Below are 18,270 nucleotides of genomic sequence, written 5' to 3' on the forward strand. Positions count from 1 at the left end.
CCAATTGTTTCTGCACAGGGTAAGATATAAAAATGCAGATTTGCTTGAATAACTTCTTGTCAACAAGGCAATCTGTGTTGTACATGAAAATATGCTGGAAGCAGCTGTCTGCCTCATATTGCCCTCTGGGTTATGACGGTGATACTGTTTAGTAACTTTTGTGTCTTTTTGTGCTGGCAGCCACTTTGAGACCAGATAATAGATGCTGGCAAGATCTTGCTTGAAGTCACAGGCCTGGAAAGAGTGGCTTTAATCAGCTGGCCCTGATTAAAGTCACTCTCCTACAGCGATCTTGTGGAATGTGACTGAGGTGGCCCAGCCCACAGGACAATCCAGTATGCCACAACTATCTTAGAAGGGGAGCCTGCTTTTTTGCCCTTGAGAGGCCAGACAGCTGGGGAAGGGGGATACTCTGCCTCAAGGGCCTGGTGTCATGTAATTTTGCTTTTTACGTGGAGGCCTGGAGGCCGTTTAATCTTAGCTGTAGGGGGTTTAGGTTGTTAGCTGCCAAAACTGGATAGAACAGGTGTTTAGCTAGAAGCAGTATAGGGGAAGGGAAGATGGCTGGAATTAGGTGAGCAAAAACAGGGATGTGGTCATACCCATACTTATATTTAAAGGATATTTCCTGCCTTTTCCTTCCATCCAGTCCCATTCTCTTTCATTCTTCCTTTCTTTCCTATCCTTGCCTGTCCTCTTGTTCACTTGTCCTAATTTTGTGTTTTTGTTTTAATGGCTGGCACCAGGATTGTCTTGCTTAGGTTTCAGCTTTCAGAGTAGCAGGATCATGCCTCAGCGTTACAGAGTTTTAGATCTGGAAAATGTCTTGGGAGTTCTGGTCCAACCATGGAGAGTCTTGAATCTAAAAGATTCTGGAAAGATTCTAGGGGTCCTCCCAGGGGTTTCACTTTTTTTCAGATAAGCCTAGGAGTGCTGTGTGGCTTAGAAACTTACATGTGAAGCTAGTGGCTTTCATGACAATTATCACCATAACAATTAATATGCATTGAATGATTCACACTATATATCTTGTCTTTGACATTTTGGTTAATTTTAAAACAGGTAATATGTCTACATGGTTCACAATACAAAAATCATAAAAGAAATCTAGAAAAAATTTCCCTTTTCCCCTCCACTGAGTTACTACCTCCCGAAGAAATATAAAATTTATTTATTTATTTATTATATATCCTTTCATAAATTTTTGTGTATAAACAAGAAAATATGAATATATATATATATATATATATATATATATATATATATATATAGTTTCCCTTGTTTCATGGTACAAATGGTAACACATTATACATTGTTCTCTGCTTTATGCATGTCTTTACTTAATTCTTACAGCAGACTTACGTGGAATGAGCTGCTTTTACCCCATTTTGCAATTAGAATTCAGTTCTAGCTGAGTACTTGCTCAGGGCGACATAACAGAGTGATGGACCTGGGATAACCTGACTGTCTAACTTGATCAGCTGTGATTGTCATCAGTCAGGCTGTGTTGCCTCACTGGAGCCTCTCTGGGCTCCTCAGGGTTCCTGCTGATTTGCACAAGTTTCCCAGGGACTCAGCAGTGCTGGCTCCTAACCACAGACTCCTGCCAACGATAAGGGAATGTGGCAAAACTGATTCAGCTCTGTATCAGCTGGCATTTCTTTCTTTCTTTTTTCACAAAGTAACAATTTTTAAAAAATGTGGTCAAATGCATATAACCTAGAATGTACCATCTTGGTCATTTCTAAGTGTATAATTCACTGATGTTAAGTACATTCACATTGCTGTGAAACCAATCTTCAGAGTGCTTTTCATTTTAGTAAGCTGAAACTCTGTTCCCATTAAACAATAACTCCTCCTTCCCTACTCCTGCAGCAGCTGGTAACCACCATTTCACTTCCTGTCTCTCCGAGTTTGACTACTCTAGGTACCACATATAGTGGGAAGATACTGTATTTGTCTTTTTGGAACAAGCTTATTTCACTAAGCATAATGTTGTCAAGGTCCATCCATGTTGTAGCATGTGTCAGAGTTTCTTTCCTTTTTAAGGCTGAATCACATTTAATTGTATGTATATATCACATTTTGTTTATTCATTTATCTTTGGTGAATACTTGGGTTGTTTCCATCTTTTGGCTTTGGTGAATACTGTTGCTGTGAACATAGGTATGCTAACATCTGTTTGTGTTTCTGCTTTCAATTCTTTGGGGTATATACCCAAAGTGGAGTTGCTGGTCCATAGGATAGTTCTACTTTTAAGTTTTTGAGGAACTGCCATACTGTTTTCCATAGTTCCTGCACCATTTTACCTTCAGTGCACAAGAGTTTAATTTCTCCATATCCTCAACATTTATTTTCTGTGTTTTTATTTTGTTGTTGTTTTGTTTTGTTTTTTGTTTTTTTCATTTGTAACCATCCTACTTGGGTATGAGATGACATTTCCTTTATAACATGCCTTTAGACACATATCTTAAGTCTCGTATTGGGGCCCCTGGCATAGAATTCAGAGTTCTTCTCACCTCAGGCTTATCTTGCAGTCAAGAAAGGCTGTGGAAGGGGAACCTGCTGGGAGGCCAAGAGAGGCTAATGTCTCTGCTCAGAACCCCTGGTCAGACCCTGCCCCACGCCTGGGTCCTTAGTGACGTCACTCTGCTTTATTGTGTCTCTATCTTGCTGGTTATTCCTCAGGTAGAAAGATATTCTTGACCTTTGCCAAAAAGATGGGATGGGCTACGAGAACGCAGAGGAGACTTGTCTGTTTCTTAGGTTACTCATGTTCTTCATTCTTTCTGGATAGTTATTGGCTTTGTCCAAATGCGAGACTTTTTAAACCTAGTGACATTTTCATTCAGTAAGCCACGTCCACCTCCCATCTTTACATTTTATCCTCCCTTGGAAGAAGATGGGAATGTTTCTTTCCCATGGTGTAATGTTGCAGGAGATAGCATGTCTCCTGCAGACTCCCTCAGGTGAGTGACTCAGTTTGGCAATTTAGGTGAGTCATTTTTTCCCATTTCCTGGCCTGTGCTCTCTGTGATGTTTCTTGGAAATGATTAGAAATTTGTAATTAGGACTCAGTGTGACCTCAGAACAGCAAGAGAGTGAGGTATTTTTCTGTATTTCCAGCCGTAATCCAATATCTAACCCAAAGTTTAGCTGCCATTAGGATGGAAGTGGAGCACCTTCATTTGTGATCATTCTCCGCCCATCTTCTGCACATCACTGAATATGGATATTTTAAAATGTGGCGTCTTTTTCTAATCACAACAGCAAATACGCCTCCCAAACAGAACCTTGGAAAATGAAGAAAAACACACCATTACAAACATTTTCGTTTATAAAATCATAACATAGGTAGTTTTATAGCCTACTTGTCTTCTTAAGAGGTTGGATAATTTTCCTACACTAATACATATTCTTTACCATGTAACTTTTAGTGATAATATTCATGGCATAAAATGGATATTCTGTACTTTATTAAAAAGTTTCTTTATTGTTGGAAATTTAGACAATATCCTTTTTGGTGGTTAGAAATTTTCATGAACATCTTGGTACATATATCTATAACAATTCTGTTATTTTTATTTGAAAAAATTTAAGAATTCTTACCTGGGGACATTTTTTTTCATTGTTTTCAGAGGCAAAGGAAGTGGGGGGGAGAGAGAGAGAGAGAGAGAGAGAAAGATATCAATGTTAGAGAGAAACATCGATTGGTCACCTTTTTGTTTGCTTGTATGTGCCTCAAATGGAGGATCAAACCCGCAACCTGGGTACGTGCCCTGACTGGGAATCAAACCTGTGATCCTTCCGACTATGGGATGATAGTCCACCTACTGAGCCACACCAACCAGAGCCAAAATTATGTTATTTTTAAATGCTATTTTTGGAAAGATGTATAAGAAGGTCAATTTTATGGCAGGTGACCACGACTCCACAGGGAATTGAAATGACACTATAGGGTCTAATGCTGCTAAAAGTGAGTGGAAATGTTCCCCTTGGGTTTCTGCACTGACACCAGTTCCAGAGAACTCTGAACAAACTCAACTTCAGTATTGCTTTGCCAATTCCATTTGACACCCAGAGTTCTAAGATGTTTAGGATGCTCTTTTTTTCTGCCTCCCTGTTGTTTGTGGTCCCAATTAGTGGAACCCCTGGAAATATGTAACTAATCAAGACAATAGCCACATCCTCAAAATGTACATCTAAGTCTTTGATTCTTTGTTTTGTGAGGTGTTAGATGATCTTAACAGTGTATTTCCTGAAATAGTCTGTATTTCCCCAGGAGATTTCTTTAGTTCTTATTATATGTACAAAAAAGCATTATCTCATTGTTATTCTTATTGTTATTCTGGGTGTATCCTCAGTGTTGGTGATTTACTACAGACAGTTCTGGCTTTTTTTGCCCTAACACATTCCTGGAAACTCTGTCATCGAGCAGATTTTTAAAAATATCATGTTTTCTAATGAGAGTAACAACACAATTGGAGACCAATATATTCCTACCAATTAACTTGCAATCAAACAAGTCATGGTTATGGTAAACAATATGTCATTAAAACAAACAAATATCTTTCTTTAAGTTTTCTAAATTTTCTTTGGAGCAATCAGAGATTCAAAGTGGTTCCACCAATTCAGGTCATATAAAGTGAACATAAATCTATGACATGTATTATTTATTCAAAGGGCCCCAAATGTACATAGAAAGTGTTAGTAAAGACTATAAAAACATGGTGAGATGAATTTGTGTGATAAATTTGGCCCACATCTAGATCTTTGGAGCTGGCAAAACTAAAACATGGCTTATCCTGCTTCAATTGACAGAGAAGCAAAATGGGTCCCATAGCATTAAGTGACTTGCTGAAGGTGACCATGCATATATTAACCCAATATGTACTTAATAACAGTTTTGCTTCCTTCCTTAGATCTAGTAAGCAGATAGTGTGGTGTGCCTATCGGCTGAAACCCTTATTACCCCAACTACCGAGATAGTGGCTGTGGACAATTCTGAACTAAATCCCTCTCGTGGGCTTGCCCTTGGCTGCAGGAAGCCTCTTTAGCCAAGGGCTGCTCCCATCTGATGACTGGTCTGTCTGGTCGATGCAGAGATATAAGGACGTGGCCCTCTCAGTCCCAACTAAGGCAACTGGAAAGGGCCAGTAGGATCACCTGAAGACTTTGTTGTCCCTGCACTGTGGCCCAATTTCTCCCCATGCCAGTGCTGCTTCCTTCCCCTCCCTCCAAGTACTGATCCTGAGAACACTTCCTAATAAATGTCCTGCATCAAACTCACTCCATTTCAGAATTTGCTTCTCTGGGAACTGAACTGTGATGTTAGACAAATCTTGGGATATTTTGGATCGTTGAGTATTTTAAGAAAATTTGTAGCAATAAGTTTGAACTGATGTCTTATTTTTTCATACTATTTATACATTATTTTTAGAAACATATGTGAAGTGGTTATGCTGTCTCAACTTTGAATATGTAATACATATAATTGTGTACAATGTACATTGTATACAAATACACCCATATTTCTCTGATAATCTTGCAGCATCTCAATAAGGACTTTAATTTGGAAAAGATATAACTTATTAATTTTTTTCACTCCTTCCTTTTTCATCAAACAAACTCACGGTCACTATTAAAAGGAGAAGAAAATTCCCCAAGTTTTGTGTTTGGGAAGAAGAGAGGAATAATTGGTGGGAATAAGAAGATGAGAAATATTTATGAGCTGATTTCATGGAAATTAAGTCAGGATTTAAAAAAAAGAAAAGATGCAGAAAATAAAATGGCATAATACATACACATGTATCTACTACCCAGAATTAGTACTTGTTAATAAATTGTCATCATCGTTCTTTTAAAGTATGAAATAAAATGTTAGGGGCAGAGCATTTAGGACTGTCTCTTAACCACATCACAGAGCCCACGGGCCTGCCTGCTCTCTGCGCTTGGCTGGATCACCAGCCAGACAGCAGATCTTTAACACCAAAAACAACAAATGGCACACGTGGACAGGAGCCACGTGTAAGCGTTGCTGGGTAGCATCCAATGAGCAGAGTGATGAACTGTGTTGAGAGCAGAACACACCTTCCCTATACATGGACATTCACTATAGTGGAGTCAGGAAGGTACAAATTGAATTCCAGACAGTGAAGGTTCAGTGAACAAACGCTTGAGGAAAAATCGCTCTTTTTATAATACAGCTGGTAGCATTTTAAAAGTCTTCAAAATTTGTGGAGGTTAAACTGCTTGTGTAAAAGAGTTTGGAATGCATGATGAATTCATAAATAACTCCTTGTTTTTCCAGACAAGTTCATCCTCATTATTCTTTGTTCCAGTAAACCTCCTGCCTAGTCACATGAGTCAGAAGCCTGGGCATCTTCCTGGAATTCTCTTTATCTGCCACACCCAGTTCATTTACCTTTCTAGGAAATTGTTTAAATCCATTCCTTCTTGTCTATATTTCTTCTGCTGTCTTTATCTGAAATCTCTTCAATTCTGGTTAGGCTGCTACAGATCTCCTAACTGGTCTTGATTCTTTTAACCTTGCTTCCTTCCCTGTCACCTGACCCACCGCACCTCAGATGCAGGATTCACACTACCACCAGCGGGGTCTTCCTAAAATGCAAATTTGGCATCATTCTTTTTTGTTGTTGTTGTTTTGAAAGAAAATATTTTTATTTCAATTTTTAAATGTTTTTATTAAATTTATTGAAGTAACGCTGGTTAATAAGATTATGTAGCCTTCAAGTGTACAGGTCTATGATACATCATCTGTATATTGCATTGTGTGTTCACCACCCAAAGTCTCCTGACACCATATATTTGACCCCTTTTACTGTTTACTACCGCTCCCCACCCCCTTTCCCTGGTGATGGTTGCCTGCATGCTATTTCCTGTCATGAGTTTTTGTTTTTCTGTCTTGTCTGGTTGTTGCTTTCTATTTTACATCCGACACATGAGTGAAATCATATGGTTCTTGACATTTTCTGTCTGACTTATTTTGCTTATCATGATGTTTTCAAGATCCTTCGTTGTTGTCTCAAATGGCAGTATTTCATCCTTTCTTATGGCTGAGTAGTATTTCATTGTATACATGTAGCACATCTTCTTTATCCAATCCTCTACAGAAAGACCCTCCAGTTGGTCCCATGTCTTGGCCACTATGAATAAAATGGCAATGAATACAGGAGTGCATATATCTTTGTGAATAAATGTTTTCAAAATTTTCAGGTTGCTTCCCTGCCACCTGTCCCAGCCCACCTCAGATGCAGGATGCACATGACCATGAGTGGGGTTTTCCTAAAATGCAAATGTGGTATATTATTCCTTAAAAACAAACAAACAAACAAACAAACAAACAAAAGAAACTACTTGGCAGTTCCCCACTGCTCTTAAAATAGATTCAAGCCTCTCTGTGAGATATTCAAGCCCCCGACATTCTCCAGCTTCACATAGCACCTTTCCAGGCTTTACACTTCATATTCTAGTGATGCTGAGCTGTATATAACCCTACACCAAATATTTAAGTATTCCACACCTCCAGGCCTTTGGTCAGGCCTCTTCCCTATCTTGCTCCTACTACTTCAGTTGGCTAACTTCTACTCAAGGCTCAGTATTGGTGTCTTCTCTTTAGGAGCTCTTCCTCAATTTCTTCCAGCAGGGCAGAATTTTCCCTGTTTTTATGTCTTCCCCTCCCACTTTCCTGGAAACTTCAAATTTTACTGAACTCTGCATCCCAGTATCAAACACAATACCCGCATTTAATGAGTGCTTTAAATGTTTGTTGAGTGCCAAATCAGTGCAGCTGGGAAAGAGGCTGAACCACTATGTGGACCACATGTTGCTGGGTGGAGCATTAGTGCGTGACTAGCTGGGGCATCCTGAACACAGGTGGGTCACCTGCAGAGGTCTCTTCTCTAAGGAGGCAGAGGACTAGACACCAGGTATGTTTTGAGTTTTTGCTGAATCTCTGAGAGCCTCTTGGGCCCACACAGGCTAGATCACTAGAGTTAGGAGAGAAAGTATGGACTTCATGTCATTGGAGGAGTGGGAGTGGAAGGGGGAGATGGTAGATGGGACAAGATGTCACTGAGCATTACAGGACCGCACAAGGAGAGTAGGAAATTTTGCATGAAAGAGACTGATCAGAAGATATTGTTCTCCTCTTCTTCACCCTCCTCTTCTTTTTCCATTCTTCTCTTTCATTCCTTCCTCCTTTTTATGTCTCTTCTTCCTTTGTCTCTTTTCTTTAGTTTTGGTAGGTATATTACATTTTACATTCCAAGTAACCTTTTAACATTAGCGGTGTAGAGAGAAAAGGTAGAGAAAAAATATGTAAGCGTACAAAATAAAAGGCATCTTAAAAGGAGGGTGGAACTTAAAGAGATGACAAGTAAAATGGTTCATTCATTAAGTTGGTTATTACCAGCTTTAAAATCAGTTGTAAATCAAGCACTTGCATTGTGGAAGGCATATTGCCTTGGTGCATAAATCTGCTAACAGTAATGCTGCTAAAATAAAGTACAAGTTCAGGATGCTTGGGTTATGAGATAAAGTAGGAAAATAAGTAATGTTAGGTGAAAAGGCGCAATGCTTAATCTCCTCCTGCCCCTGTCAATCATGCATAAGGTATTAAGTTTATTTGGTCATTTGTGGACCATAATTTGCATAAGCTAGTTATAACTTCCTGTGAAGAGTTTGAGAAGCTGAAAACAAATACTAAACTTCAGAGCGTGTATATCACAGGGAAACCGACAAGTGCTAGAGTAAGACCACAGAGGAATTTCAGTGCTGTTGGATTTACAGTATCTTTGCTTAAAAGAATTGTATTCTGTGTTTAGTTTAAGATAAGCCCATAGGCCTGGGCATCATTTCAGCCTCTCTACTTGTTGTTTCTCACAGCATGGCCTTTGACCTGCATTAGAATAACTTGAGGTGCTTGCTTTGGTCCAGATTGCTGGCCCCCACCCCTCAGATCTACAAGATCAGGATACCAGACAGCAGGTGCTGGGCTCTGCAGTTTGTTTTAAAGTCATCAGTGCCCATTTTCTGTGGCACACCCACATAGAGCCTACTGACGTGCATTATGAAAGTGATGGTTAGTATCAAGTAGCCTGGACTGAAGTGAGGAAACATCATGTAAACTCTAAGTCATGTCGGATGGCCAGTGTGGTTTGTTGTCAGAAATTGTTGAACTGGAGTCAGAAACAAAGGGCAAAGCTGGTGAGCTTCTAAGGTCTGACCTAATGGTGAGCAAGAGCTCCTTTGTGGCCACGGGAAACCCTTCCCTCGTGAGATGACTAACCAGTGGCTTGAACAGTGCCCGTGACCCTGGAGGGCCCTGGCCAGAGGGTCTTAACCACAATTGTATTTGGCTGCCTGACTCATGCATGGGAGATTTTTTCCAGAGAATAACCCTGACCTTGAACAAAACCACACAGGGAAGTGGTCTGTTTTGTAGGCTGTGAATTGCATCCAAGCCACAGCCTAATTCATCTGCTGCTCTGTACAGCTCCTGAGACTTCAACCAGCCAGCCCTTCTGCCATCAGCAAAGCAGGCACAGTAAAGCTGTAGGGCCAGATGCATGGGCAGCCGGCCCAATGTATCTTAGTGCATGGAACGGAAAGTCGTATCACAATCCCTCTTTATGGCTTTCAATCCATTTGATGGTATTCCAGAAGTATATAAACATATTTTCCTGCTCTGATCCACTCCCTTTTCTGATAATCTAGAACATCGCTATAACTATTATGATGTTTCTGTCCCTAGCAATGTAATACCTAACAAAGCATGCCATTGAAAATGCACCCTCTATTGTATTTAATAAAAGCATTACTGTCTGCGATATACACACATGACATCTTGGAAAATGATACTGGATTTATTCCAAGAATTTTTCAGGTTATTCTAACATCAGAGTATGAGAACATTTACTCCTAATTCTAAAAGCTGTTACTTTTCTGTTGTAACACCCAGATTCATTATTACCAGACCAAGTAGATTGTGGTCACTTGTTCTGGCTCTGGGTCTTCCCATCTGGCTGCAAGGTGAAACATTTACAGTGCCCCCAAGGACTTCAGTGTGCTCTCATCTTGACCTCACAGAGAGCCCAGCAGCTCTGCCCCTGCAGCAGTCTAGGTGAGAACCTCCTCGCATATCTTGTGATTGTCAGGATTGTTGTGTTTTATGACATGCTTCTATGGGCTCCAGCAGGCTACCCCCACTTAGCCTGGAGGGAGGACCAAAGAAGGGAGAGAGCAAAGGGCCTCTAACTCAAGGTCTCTGATATCCTTTCCCATTGGTTCATGGCTTCTTGCTTTTATTGGTGAACTTCCAGATTCTGGACCTTATCTGTCAGGAGCTGTGGCACCTACCAGTGCCTCCTGGCCTTAGCTGACCTCTCTGGAATGCACTGCTTGTAAGACTGATTCTTGCAGCCTTCTCTGCCTGCCTTTGTGTCTCTCACCAGTTACCTGTTAGAGGCTCACCTGGCAAAGCAGGCCTCTAGTACTGACCCCTTCTGGTTCTCTGGATTCTGTTGCCACCAGAATCTAGAACTTAACCAGACCTGGACTTAAGCTCTGTGGGCGTAGTGAGCAGGCACTATGTTGCTTTGCTCACTCCTGTATTTCCTGTAACAGGTACCTAGTAAATGCTGGCCAAAGGCTGAATGAAGTTGCGTACAAACTTTAACATTTTAAAATGTATAACTATACATTATAGGATCGGGAACCCAGAAGGAAAATTATTTGAATAATGATAACATGAAAGCTGTAATTCTCCTTATGTTCTTAATAATTCTTGTAGTTTCCGCTGTTGTCAAGATATTTCTTATAGTCTTTTCAGTTTAAGATTAACAAGTAAAAATTGCTTTGCTATTCCTAAATACTGACTAACAGGATTTCCTTCCTGTTATGGGCCGTGCAGAGAAAAAGTACAAAAAACTTCTTCAAACCAGGGCCTTCAACTGAACTGTTCTGAGGCCTAAAATCTAGAAGAGGCCACTGTAATTAGTGTTTCTGATTCTCAATCAACTACTTTTCTTTTTCCCTCCTTAAATTCAAATATCATACATGCCAACTTTTTCCACTGAGAATTCTTGATAAATGGTATGAACCAGAATGGAATCAATATATACATATTCTCATTCCAATTCTTATTCATAAAATAAGAAGAAACACCACTCAAGTGTGACTTATAGTGCCTTAACTAAATTAACTGCTTGGCTCTATGTTCCCTAACATTGGAATATTGTCAAATGAACTCTTGGGGCTGATGTTTCCATGAGAAATTTGCATGGACCATTCTCTTTGAAAATTTTATTTTTCCCCAATAGAAGAAACTAAAAAAAAGAAGCATACCCTTAAGACAAAGCCAAACTCTGGATAAGAATATCATTTGTTTTTACACAGATTTTAAAAGAGCAGAATGTACCTCAAAACGAGAAAAGCCCAGTGACCTCTTAAGCTGATCTCTGGTGTGTGTTCACGAGGAAGAACAATGGACAGGAAAGAGATCCTTATACCTGACTGACCTCAGGACGGCTTTACGGGGCCAGCAGCACGTGGTGACTAGCGCTGGTGCAGAGCTGTCAGTTTGCAAACGTTACCTCCTCTGAGCTTCTCAGCAACCCTGAGGTATAGTTGGATAGGCAAGAGTGTTCATTAATCTTGTCTTCTACATAAGAAATGGATGCTCAGAATGTTGCCAAATCTCACTCAGCAAGTAAACGAGAGGGTTGAGAATCAAACCTACGTCTTTTGACCATAAATCAGGCTCTTTTCCATACACCCCTCCTGAAACAGTGACTGCTCTATGTTCTTCAGAAGCTAAGAGAAGGCTAACTAATAATCTCCTTTGCCATGGATTGTCTGAAGACGAATTTGTATGAGATATTGACTTTTCAGGAGTTTTGTTTTTGGTCTCTTCTTTTAATATTTATTCCGGATGATTTCCCTAGCATGCTGTTGCTTACTGGGTCCAAATTCCTGAATAAATATTGATATTTAGCCTACTTGGAGTTTATTTAAATAAATAATATCTTTGATAGTAAAGACAATAAAGAGAAATTTGAAGCATGGTCAAAGGATTTGGTTTTCATTCTTTGGATTCTTTAGACCTGAGCTGTTGGGTTTAAGTAGTGCCATAAATCATACTGTCCCGACAGAAAGGGGAATGGAAGCCTCATGGCATTGCCAAAATATTTAATTTTCCTTTCAAACGCTTCATTGATTATGAGTTTTGCTCTTTTTTTTTTTTTTTTTATGTTGGAAGAAGAGGCATTAAGCAGATTTACTCTATAGTTAATTCTTGATGATATATGTCCACAATCTCTTACCTGTAATTCTAAATTCCAGAAAGTTCTGAAAATCTTATTTGTTTCATAAGTCAGGTGCAAATTTATTGGTGGAAATACCAGATCTAAAATGAACAAAGTTTAGGCTTTATTTACCTTATTTAGGGTAGATATTTATGTGTTTTGCTATATAAATATTAATACAAGATGTTCCCCAGATCCATTTAGTGTATTATCTAATAATGGTTGCATAAAATCTGAAAAATTTTTAATTCTGAAATGCAACTAGCCTCAAGGATTTCAGATAAAGGATTGTAAATCTTTTCTCAAGAAGAGAAGGCAGATGTGTGAGTGACAGAATATGGAGAAGCACAAGCAGGGGACCGCAGTACCTTTCACTCACACGAGTGCCTTTCCTAATGGGAGATTACATATCCCCACACTGCTGAACTCATGCACAACCACATGATTGATTTTCTCTAGCAAATATGAGCAGAAGAGATGAGTCATTTCCAGGCAAAGCATTAAGCTCATGTATAGCTCTCCATTCTCTCTCTCCCTTCTGTCATGAGCTCAACAATGTTTTAGATGAAGGCTGGGGTCCTTCAGCTTGGATTCCCAGTGCAACCTGATGTCGAGCTATGGTTGATCTGGAGATGTAATGTGAATGAGAAAGGAACCTTTATTGTTCTTTCTGCAGTATCACCAAATCTATCTTCACTGACACATGCAAGATCAATGGCCTTTGGGATGGAGTTGTCCATTAATATAGCAACTGTGGGCACTGACACAGTCAATGACCAACAGTCAGTGTCCTCTAAGGGTTTGAAGTCCAGCTATACAGATAAAGAGTTAATAAGGAGACACCAAATCAGGCCTGGCCTGCCACACTTTCTCCCACATCTAGGCCTAAGGCCAAATGTCTCCTGACTTTGTGTATCTAAATATATGCTTGGATAATAACATACATTTCTTCTTTGCTGGATTTAACAAGTCATGTAAGTAATTAATGTTCATTTTAATAAATAAAACAACATGAAAGTATGTAAAGAAAAAGTTAATTTTATTCTTCCTATCTCCTTTCAATGATATATATCCTTCCATGCCTTTTCTGCGGTGAGAAATATAGTATATGGGTTCACTTTTTAGTATTATCTTACCATGATATTACTCTGCCAATGGCATCCATTCAGTTACTAGCTCTAACTAGGCAATTAATTCTTTAATTATTAAAAACTTCTTTTATTGGATGCTTACTATGTTCAATTCACTCTTATTAACACTTCATTTCATCCCCTGTCAATCCTCTGAGTTAAGCACTGTTATTACCAGCATTTGCAATTTGAGAAAACCGAGGTCCAGATAAATAGAATAGTTTGTAAGAGTCATGCAGATTAGGAAGTGGTAGAGTGAGAAACCCTGGCTTTATACACCATGCTTTCAACCTCTAATTTATATCGCTTCTCTAATTATGTAATAGTCCATGAATAAATGGGCAATAATTTAGTCAATCACTTCCTTATTGAAGGTGATTGAGGTGATTTCCTTTTTTTCTTTTTATTTTGCTACCACAAAATGAACAACACTAAAATATATTCTGACACTTTTTTTTCTGTTGAAAAGAGATCCATGTTAATTTCTTCCTATGCTTTATTTGGGAGAATCCTACCAACCCTGGCCGTCTTAGTCTTGGTTCGGCAAGGGGTCCTAGTTATAGTAATTCATTTTCCAATGACCAGTTAGGAATTCTTGCTTCAATGGTTCTTCTGAACCCTCTACGTATCTCTGTAGTACAGGGTAAAATGGAGAGCCCTGTTTAAGTCAATACAGTTTACATTTAGAAAGAGGAGGAAGTGAACCGTAAGAGATTACTGTCTCCTAGATGTGTCAGATGCAATCACACGGCATGGATTTATGAAGCAGACTAAAATATTTGTCTTGATTGCTCACTGATTAAGAATATACTCTAATGTACAATCTTGACAGGCATCTAGGCCAACTACCCTTACTTTAAGGATCTGGGTCAGGGATGCCCAACTTCTTCTAATTCAGCAGTCTCATTTCATTAAAGGATTATGCAAAGAAGCCTCAGCTGGGTTTGTACAATTGGCTACTTCATCTTCAGTATTTCATATAACAGGAGCCCCAGTGGTTGCCAGTGTTACTGTTCATCGATTTGTAATGTGGCCTTCCTCATTGTTTAGTATAGAGTTTGAAAAAGCAATCAGCTGGAGATCTTAAGAAAAATGGATATACCACATGAAAAGTGGACATACAACTTAATACTGAAATAATTCATGAAGATATTTGAGGTAAAGTGTTAGACAAAACCCCATATGTTGGAGATGCTTACAAATGGGATTTTGCAAAGACTGAGAATTATTTAGAAGGAAATGATTAAAAATCTCAAGAGGTATATTTTTAAATTTCAATCTAAAAGCACTGCAGGGTATGTATTTTTCAGCAGATTGCTGCATTGTGCTACCAAATGAAAACTAGAAACTAAAACAGATTTGGTTACTTTAAGGTAAATTATCCAGTAAAACGCAGAGAAGAAAGTTATAGCATAATTTGGGAGATCTTGTGTTTGTTGCCAGACAGTGTATTTTTGTGTGGGGTAGGGACTAAGGGTGGACCTGCATGTGGTCTCCTTTAATTTTTTTTTTTTTAAGTACAATACAGGCATTAGGGTAACCAGTAGTCACTCTATATAATATGTATTGGAAGGAAATGCATTCAAGAGATTAAAAATGGATTCAAGAACTTCTGCTTTTGAAATAAAGCATCACATAATCTGTCCTAGAATGTCAGTTTGTCTGTTTCTCTCCTCAGCACCTTCCATTTCTGTCTACATTTATACTGACCTAGTAGGGAGTGGGGCACAGGAGTTTTAAAGTATGAAGCCTCATGCTTAAGCATAGATGCAGGCATCAATCTGTTCTTTTATTCTATTCATGCAAGGTTGAGGAATATTTTAACCAGCCTACACTATCTTAAATACTAGAGCCTATTTCTTCATCCATGGTGTTGATTAAGGTGCTGCTGATTTCACCAATGAATTTTTTATACTCATTAGAGAAAGCACTGAGATATGAATACCTGTAGCACAAGGAACTGTAGACCCTGTGGCATGTGAGCTTTTACTTTATGAATGTGGGATCCTGATTAGGACAACTGATTGCCCCTTGAATGAAACTTAAGCCAACTAACATCTCATTGTGTCCCATTGTCTATATTGAACATTTTGAAGTACATACATTATAGATACTTAACTGCAACGAACTTATGCAAGCCCGTAAACTCAGCTGCTCTCCTTCTTATTTCTATTTTTCAGTTCATTCAGATTTTGCCTTTGGCTACATACTTCTTCCCACTTCTAGCTCAACTCATGCTCCAGTTTCACTTATGATGACTGTTCTCTTTTTAATACCTAAGTGTATGAAAAGGTACAGTTACTTTTTTGACTGATCATTTACATTATTTTATTTGCTATTGCCATTGTGCTAAATGCATTGTTTTGACCTGAAAGATTAATCCTCTGCCAAAAGAGAAAAAAAATGACCAGCTTGCCCTTGATGTGGAATGCCTTCCATCTCAAGTCCTTTGGGGCTCTGCTTCTTTTCACCTGTAAAGTGAGAGATTTGGACCACAATCGCTTATCCTTCCCTGACAGTTCTGATAATTTGAGATGGTCTTTCTTGTCCCAGCAGTTACACCTTAAGCTAAACCTGCAGCAGCCTGTGAAGTAAAGCAATGGATCAAGGTCTGCATTTTAAAGGGCTTGCTGATTTTGGGTCTTTTCTCTTATGATGTTGAATCAGAACTCCAGCGTCACTATTTGATGATCCAGCCAGCTCTCTTCCTATAATGACTAATGGATATACATGGTGATGGTGCCAAACCTCTGCCATAGGCGAAGCATCCCTTACACCAGGAAGTACATCAAAGGGGGAATCCATGGGATTCAACTGCCTTCCTTCAGTTTTTATGCAGTGATTGACCAAAACAACATGAAGAGTATAGCATATCTTCCCCGCTTTGCTTTTATATTGAGTTCTGCATTCTCAGCAGGTTGCATAATTTTTTTCAAGACAGCAAAGATTCTGCCTTTGAATATCAAGGGTTGTCTTAACAGTTATAATGCTCTGGCACTGATGCCTGTACAGGTGTCCCTGGCTTACGATGGTTTAATGTACCATTTTGTGACCCTATGATGATGTAAAAGAAGTACACAAAATAAATTACCTGAGCTATTCAATACTTTATCATAAAATGGGCTTTGTGTTAGATGATTTTGTACAACTGTAGGTTCATGTTAGTGTTATGGTCATGCTTAAGATACTCTAGGCTATGATGTTTGGTAGGGTAGGTGTATTAAATGTATTTTTGACTTAGATATTTTCAATTTATGGTGGGTTTATTGGGTTGTAACCCCATTGTAAATTGAGGAGTGTCTATATTTAATCTCAATTTAAATATTATTTTATAATAGGCATTTGTTTCAATGTCTATTTATTCGTTAATGGCAGAGGTATTCTTCATTACACAGACACTCAGTATAGTGACACTTATAAAAAGAATTTATAGATATAGAGATGTATTCAATATTGGCACCTGCTCACTGAATTCAAGGAATGTGCAGATCCCTTGTCTGATGTTCTAATAAAAGGACACGCTCATTTGTTCCTTTGTTTATATTCCTTTTTTTTTTGTTTTTTTGTTCTCTCTTCTCTTGTTCTCATGGTTTTGCTCATTTCCAAAAGGAAGCCACTTAGACCACGTGCTTGGACACTGTCTGAGGTTACTATTCACTAGAAAATATGAGGAAGGATTAAAAAAATTGACTGCTTTTTCATTCTGTTTCCCTCCACCCTCAGATAGTTTAATTCAACTTTTTGCTTTTCCTCGAAGTCATCAAGCCTTCAGGTCAAACACAGAAAAAAACAAACTTACTGTTATACTTTGATAATTCTTGATTTATCAGAAAGTAAAAATGTAAGGGTATATTATATATTTTTTCTGTAGTCTTAAGTGTGACTTTAAAAATCATGCTTTAAGCCAAACTTTCTCTCTTCCCACGTCCCATCCTCATCCTTGGGATAATATAACTCTCTATACTTCCTTTTGCTGACTGAAAAAAAAAAACAAAACAAAACCTCATGACACTAGGATTCTCACTTATATTCATGTTTGATGAATCTGTTTTCTTTCTCAGATCCACTCTGCAGTTTTCCCACCTAGTTCTGTGCCCTGGTGGTTGGAGTACTTCACCAGGCTGCCTCATCGTCTGGCCCTGGTTGTTTTGGCCAGTGGGAGCTTTGGCAGGGGTTAGAGGGAGGGAGGAGAATGAGGTCTGTGAATTTATGGACTCTCCCCTCTCTTTGTGTTTCCCAGTGCTTTGGCTGCATTTCTGGACTAACTTACTGTTTCTGTGATATGTCCCTCTCCACTTAGCCTCTTTGTTTCCGAATTTCAGCATCTCCCTTGCCCTTTTAGGTTTATGGGTATTAACAGCAACCGCTGATCCCAACCCATTGTCCCTTGAGGTTTCCCTACACCTACCCACCCCTTTATTAAACTTTCTTCAAGTTACTCAGATGGAATGTGCCATCATTTCTTGTTCGGGCCCTTGATGGATAAATAATACAATGAATGCTTCTATTACCGGGAAGTAGTATGGTATGATGATTATTTTCCATTTGGTGTCAGAATTGATCTAGGTTTCAGTACATCCCCATCACTTCATTATTTAACCACTCTGGGCCTTCATTTTCTCTAATTTAAAGTGGGGAAAATATTACCCATTTCACAGAATAGTTACAAGAATATATATGAATACTCAAAATGTTAATTAGTATATTAGTTCAAATATAGATATATGTGTGTTTGTATACACATGAATGCATATATTGGAAATTTTCATTTCTTTTCAATTTACCTTAAATAACCTCTTCACTAGGAAGGCCTG

General features: G+C 38.8%; 1 long non-coding RNA gene across 1 annotated transcript in view; it reads right to left on the bottom strand.

Annotated features, from left to right (window-relative positions):
* The window catches only part of LOC150019913 (uncharacterized), a 212,109-nt gene that overhangs the window by 77,737 nt on the left and 116,102 nt on the right, over positions 1 to 18,270 (bottom strand). The gene's annotated exons all lie outside the window — the stretch shown is intronic.

The sequence above is a fragment of the Furipterus horrens genome, unplaced genomic scaffold, assembly GCF_987537825.1.
Source record: "Furipterus horrens unplaced genomic scaffold, mFurHor1.1.pri manual_scaffold_2, whole genome shotgun sequence".
Classification (NCBI taxonomy): Eukaryota; Metazoa; Chordata; class Mammalia; order Chiroptera; family Furipteridae; genus Furipterus; species Furipterus horrens.